This window comes from Narcine bancroftii, chromosome 8 (genome assembly GCF_036971445.1).
Source record: "Narcine bancroftii isolate sNarBan1 chromosome 8, sNarBan1.hap1, whole genome shotgun sequence".
Lineage (NCBI taxonomy): Eukaryota > Metazoa > Chordata > Chondrichthyes > Torpediniformes > Narcinidae > Narcine > Narcine bancroftii.
The window spans coordinates 75,549,589-75,556,013 of NC_091476.1; the positions used below are offsets into that span (position 1 = coordinate 75,549,589).

The 6,425-nt window shown below is 62.0% G+C and overlaps 1 protein-coding gene across 2 annotated transcripts in view; it reads left to right on the forward strand.

The window, feature by feature from the left end:
* Nucleotides 1–497: 497 nt before the first annotated feature.
* Nucleotides 498–6,425, forward strand: part of LOC138740913 (protein phosphatase 1A-like) — a 25,209-nt gene continuing 19,281 nt past the window's right edge. Inside the window, exon 1 of one of the 2 annotated variants that reach the window (XR_011343209.1) lies at nt 498–889. The gene's annotated coding sequence lies outside the window, so the exon portion shown is untranslated. The remainder of the gene's footprint in view (nt 890–6,425) is intronic. The other variant, XM_069894235.1, reaches the window with a different exon arrangement.

A 6,425-nucleotide genomic window follows, 5' to 3' on the forward strand; every position in this document is an offset into this window, starting at 1 on the left:
GAGAGAAGAGAAGGGAGGGGAGGAGAGCAGGAAGGGGAGAAGAGAAGGAAGGGAAGGGGAAGAGGAGAGAAGGAAGAGAGGGGAGAGGAGGGAGCAGAGGAGAAAAGGGAGGGGAGAGGAAGAAGGGGAGGGAGGGAGAGAGGAAAGGGGAAGGAGAGATGGAGGGGAGGGCAAGGAGAGAAGGAAAGGAGGGAGGGAGAAGAGTGAGGAGAAAAAGGGGAGGGAGGAGGAAGGGGAAGGAGAGAGGGAGGAGAGGAGAGAGGAAGGGAGAGAAGGAAGGAGAGAGGGAGGGGAGGAGGGAGGGCGAGGAGAGAAGGAAGGGGAGGAGGGAGGGCGAGGAGAGAAGGAAGGGGGTAAGGACACGCCAGAGGCGGCCACTCGGACCTGAAACCCTGCCCGCATCTTCCGGAAATAATGTTGCCACTCTACTTGTTACATGTCAATATCCTCGTGACGTAGTGGCTGCTCATTGGCCGTCGGTGATGTCATTCCAGCAGATCCGGGTCCTTCTGACTCTCTCGGTGTTTTATTTTCTTTGCGCAATTGCCCTCCTCCCTCCTTCGGGCTTTGCGCCACTTCCGCGATCCCCTGCTCCAAATCCAGGAAGGAAAGAGGGAGGGGAGGATTTTCTTTTCATCTGTAAACCGCCCAAATTCCCACCCTCTTACTCAACCCCCCCCAATCCCCTGTAATTTAAAATCCCCCTTTAAATACGGGGGGGGGGGGGTTTGTATGTTTGCAAGCGGGGAGTCTTTCCTTAGCGTCCCTGGGAAGGGACGGATTAATTCTATATTGTCCGTTTAACGTTTAAAACAAAGTGTTGCGGGGGGTGTCAGAGCGTTTGGAGATGGCACGACTCGGGAGCGAGTAACTCGGATCAGGATAGAGGGTGAGTAGCCTGGGGTGGGGGAGGGCGACTTTCCAATCGCATCCCTTTCACACTTCACTTTGTAATCCGTGTCCACCACGTCGAAACCAAACCCCCCCCCCACCTCAAATGGCTCTGACCAGCAACCACCTCTCTTTCCCCACCCCCCATCTTCCGCGGTTCCTTCTGGTTTTATCCACCTCCCCTCCCCCTCCACATCTCTCCCACACCGATTCTCACTCTGGCTTGGGGTTTACCATCCCCTCTGGCCTTCCCATCTCTGAGATGGAGCGCTTAGTCCTCCGCAGAGGCCTCACCTTCGTCCCCCTCTGCCCCAACTGTGGACGCCACGATGCCAAACTGTTCTTCCTTCGCCTCTGTCTCCAGGCCTAACTCTCTACACCCTCATCCCACCCCCCCAAGACACCTTCTCCCACTTAAAGACTTCTTCCTCTTGCTGGACACCTTGCCCTGGCCAGCTGCCCACTCTAGATCTTATTAATTCCAATTGCTGCAGGGAAATCAACCGTCTCAACTTCAGCGCCCCCGGCCCCCGGCCCCCGGCCTCTCCCCCCGGCCCCCGGCCCCCGGCCTCTCCCCCCGGCCCCCGGCCTCTCCCCCCGGCCCCCGGCTCTCCCCCCGGCCCCCGGCCTCTCCCCCCGGCCCCCGGCCTCTCCCCCCGGCCCCCGGCCTCTCCCCCCGGCCCCCGGCCTCTCCCCCCGGCCCCCGGCCTCTCCCCCCGGCCCCCGGCCTCTCCCCCCGGCCCCCGGCCTCTCCCCCCGGCCCCCGGCCTCTCCCCCCGGCCCCCGGCCTCTCCCCCGGCCCCCGGCCTCTCCCCCCGGCCTCTCCCCCCGGCCCCCGGCCTCTCCCCCCCGGCCCCCGGCCTCTCCCCCCGGCCCCCGGCCTCTCCCCCCCGGCCCCCGGCCTCTCCCCCCGGCCCCCGGCCTCTCCCCCCGGCCCCCGGCCTCTCCCCCCGGCCCCCGGCCTCTCCCCCCGGCCCCCGGCCTCTCCCCCCGGCCCCCGGCCTCTCCCCCCGGCCCCCGGCCTCTCCCCCCGGCCCCCGGCCTCTCCCCCGGCCCCCGGCCTCTCCCCCCGGCCCCCGGCCTCTCCCCCCGGCCCCCGGCCCCTCCCCCCGGCCCCCGGCCCCTCCCCCCGGCCCCCGGCCCCTCCCCCCGGCCCCTCCCCCCGGCCCCCGGCCCCTCCCCCCGGCCCCCGGCCTCCCCCCCCCCGGCCCCCGGCCTCCCCCCCCCCCGGCCCCCGGCCTCCCCTCCCCCCGGCCCCCGGCCTCCCCCCCCCCGGCCCCCGGCCTCCCCCCCCCCGGCCCCCGGCCTCCCCCCCCCCGGCCCCCGGCCTCCCCCCCCCCGGCCCCCGGCCTCCCCCCCCCCGGCCCCCGGCCTCCCCCCCCCCGGCCCCCGGCCTCCCCCCCCCGGCCCCCGGCCTCCCCGCCCCCGGCCTCCCCCCCCCCGGCCCCCGACCTCCCCCCCCCCCCCCGGCCCCCGGCCTCCCGCCCCCGGCCTCCCCCCCCGGCCCCCGGCCTCCCGCCCCCGGCCCCCCCGGCCCCCGGCCTCCCCCCCCCCCCGGCCTCCCCCCCCCCCCCGGCCTCCCCCCCCCCCCCGGCCTCCCCCCGCCCCCGGCCTCCCCCCCCCCCCCCGGCCCCCGGCCTCCCCCCCCCGGCCCCCGGCCTCCCCCCCCCCCCCCCGGCCTCCCGCCCCCGGCCTCCCGCCCCCGGCCTCCCCCCCCCGGCCTCCCCCCCCCGGCCCCCGGCCTCCGGCCCCCGGCCTCCCCCCCCCGGCCCCCGGCCTCCCCCCCCCGGCCCCCGGCCTCCCCCCCCGGCCCCCGGCCTCCCCCCCCCCGGCCCCCGGCCTCCCCCCCCCGGCCCCCGGCCTCCCCCCCCCGGCCCCCGGCCTCCCCCCCCGGCCCCGGCCTCCCCCCCCCGGCCCCCGGCCTCCCCCCCCCGGCCCCCGGCCTCCCCCCCCCGGCCCCCGGCCTCCCCCCCCCGGCCCCCGGCCTCCCCCCCCCGGCCCCCGGCCTCCCCCCCCCGGCCCCCGGCCTCCCCCCCCCGGCCCCCGGCCTCCCCCCCCCGGCCCCCGGCCTCCCCCCCCCGGCCCCCGGCCTCCCCCCCCCGGCCCCCGGCCTCCCCCCCCCGGCCCCCGGCCTCCCCCCCCCGGCCCCCTTCCCTCATGTATCTAAAGTGCGCTGTTTGTCCTGCTGAGTTTCTCCATTATTGTTTTTTTACTCCCCTCCCTGGTTGAAGGACATATGCCAGTCGGTGCCTCCCTCTCCTCTCCCAGGCAGGAAGGCTTTCTCTGGGTGGTCGGGTTGGGGTTTATTCAACTGAATGCTGGTTATGGCAGGGACCTACACACACATGTGTGATAGTCACCAGGGCACTGAACCTGAACAGTTTAAATTGCTGTCACTGCAGATGCAGGGAGTTGGGACACATTTGTCTCAGACATAAGGAATAAGAGGAGGTTTAGCCTGAAAGTGGCGTCACAGGTGGACAGGGTTGTCGAGAGAGCTTTTATACATTGGCCTTCATAAATCAAAAGTATTGAGTCCAGGAGCTGGGATGTTGTAAAGTTGTACAAGACATCGATGAGGCCAAATTTGGAGAATTGTGTGCAGTTTTGGTCACCGAACTGCAAGAAAGATCTCAATCAGATAGAAAGAGGGCAGAGAAAATTTACTGGGATGTTGCCTGGACTTCAGGAACTGAGTTACAGGGAAAGGTTCAACAGGTAGGGACTTTATTTCTTGGAGTACAGAAGAATGAGGGGAGATTTGATGGAGGTTTACAAGACTATGAGAGGTATGGACAGTTAAATGGGGGGGGAGATAAATATGAGAGGACATGACTTTAGGGAGAAAGGGGAAATGTTTTGGGGGACATGAGGGGAACTTCTTCACACAGGGAGCAGTGGGGGTGTGGAACGAGCTTCCAGCTGAAGTGGTGAATGTGAGCTCAATTTTAACATTAGAGAAGAATTTGGACAGGTTGATGGATGGGAGGGATGTGGAGGGCTATGGACTGGTTACAGGTCAGTGGGGCAAGGCAGGAAAAAAGTTCAGCACAGATGAGATGGGCCTGTTTTTGTGCTGCAATATTCTAAACTTCTAGGAGTAGACCAATCAGCCTATCAAGCCTGCTCTCCATTCAATGAAATCATGATTGATCTGATGAGAGGCTCATCTCCACCGACCGGCCTTTTCCCCATATCCGTTAATTCCCCCACGATGTAAAAATCTACCCAACCTGGTCTTAAATATATTTACTGAGGTCGCCTCCACTGCTTCAATGGGCAGAGAATTCCACAGATTTCCCACCCTCTGGGAAAAGCAGTTCCTCCTCATCTCCGTCCTAAAACTACTCCCCTGGATCTTGAGGCCATGTCCCCTTGTTCTGGTCTCCCCCACCCATTGGAACAACTTACTTGACCTCTGCTTTTATAATTTTTTGCATTTCTATCAGATTCCCTCTCATTCTTATAATCCCAGAGAGTTCAGTCCCAGGCGACTCAATCTCTCCCCACAGACCAACCCCTCATTTCTGGAATGAACCTGGTGAACCCCCTCCGCACTGCCTCCAAAGCAGTCCATCCTTCCTCGAGTAAGGAGACTAGAACTGCACCCAGTTCTCCAGATGCAGCCTCACCAGGACCCTGTACAGTGGCAGCAGAACCTCCCTGCTCCTAAACTCAATTCCTCCAGCGATGAGGGCCAACGTTCCATCTGCCTTCCTGTTAACCTGCTCCATCTGCAAACCAACCTTTAGCGATTCATGCATCAGCAGATGAGGCAGATTTAAAGTTAAAATTAAATTTAGATGTAGAGCACAGAAACAGGTCCTTTCGGCCCACGAGCCTGTGCTGTCCATTTCCACCCAATTAACTTACAACCTCCAGGGAAAACCCACGCAGACACAGAGAGAACAGACAGACTCCTTACAGACAGTGCGACTCAAACCCCAGACCCATTCGCTAGCGTGTTAACAGCGTTTCGCTAACTGCCCCACCCAGTCATAATTTATACAGCCGGCCATACACAGGCCCTTCAGCCCAATTGGTAGCATTCTGGACTAGCCCCCCATTTCCCCAGATTCGGTCCGTGTCCTAAACCCTTCCTGTCCACATTGTCTTTTGGATGCCAGAACCGTCCTGCTTCTGCAGCTCCCCTCTGGCAGCTCGTTCCAGTACAGACCATCTGAGGGAAAAGGTTGCTCCCAGGTCTGTCTTAAACCTCTTCCCACCCCCACCTCCTCGAGTTCTCGAACAGTGATTTTTCAAACCTTTTCTTTCTACTCACGTCCCTCATAACAATCCACACCAATGGCGTAGGGATTATTTTGGGTGGTATGTGAGTGGAAAGAAAAAGGTTTGAAAACCACTGACCTAGAATAATTACCTTGCAAAAATCTGCGTGTTTACTTTGTTCAAGACCCTCACCGTAGGGAGGTTCTGGTTGGGGGGGGGAAATGGGGATGATGATGCTGCCACAAGGGACTCTGCCCCTCTCTTTTTTCTTGCCCCGCCACTTGGTTCTGGGCCTCTCACCAGTCTTCCTGCGAGACCATTGGGGCAGAAATCGGCCATTCAGCCCTTCAAGACTGCCCCGCCATTTAATCATGAGCTGATCAGTTTCCCCACTCGGCCCCCACTGCCCGGCCTTCTCCCTGTAACCTTCGATCCCCTGGCTAATCGAGAACCTGCCTTAAATACCCCCAACGACCTCATTTCCAGGGCCACCCGTGGCCACACGTTCCACAGACTCACAATCCTCTGGCTGAAGAAATTTCTCCGTGTCTCTGTTTTAAATTGACGCCCTTTTATCCTGAAGTTGTGCCCCTTTGTCCTGGACTCCCCCGACTGTGGGGAAACATCCTCGCCACATCGACACAGTCCAGCCCTTTTAGCATTCTAAATGCCTCTATGAGGGCCCCCCCATCCCTCTGTACCCCATCGAGTCCAGTCCAAGGACCGACAATCATTCCTCATAACTTAACCCTTTCATTCCTGGCATAATTCTACTAAACCTTCTCTGAACCCTCCCCAACATGTCCTTTCTCAAATACGGCACCCAAAACTGTCCACAGTCTTCACGTGAGGTCTCTCCAGTGCTTTATAGAGTCTCAACGTCACACCCCTGCTCATGTACACAATCCCTTTAGAAATGAATGTCAACATTGCATTCGCCGCTTTCACCACCAACTCAACATGAGCATCGACCTTCAGGGGATCCTGCACGAAGGCTCACAGGTCCCATTGCGCCATTGAATTTTCTGTCCATCCAAATAATATTTGGCCCACCAAGGTGCATGACCCCACACTTGCTGATGTTGTAGCTCATCTGCCACCTCGTTGCCCATTCGCACCATCTCTCCAAGTCTCTTTGCAGCCGCCCCGTGCCCTCAGCCCCACCGCCCCCACCACCTATTTTGATTCTCACATTGTTTAGCTTCACGTGCGGCACCATGTCAAAGGCCTTTCGAAAGTCCAAATGTACAAAGTTGTGACTGCGGTTACAGTTGCCCCGGGGAATGGGGGGGGTGTTGCAAGGA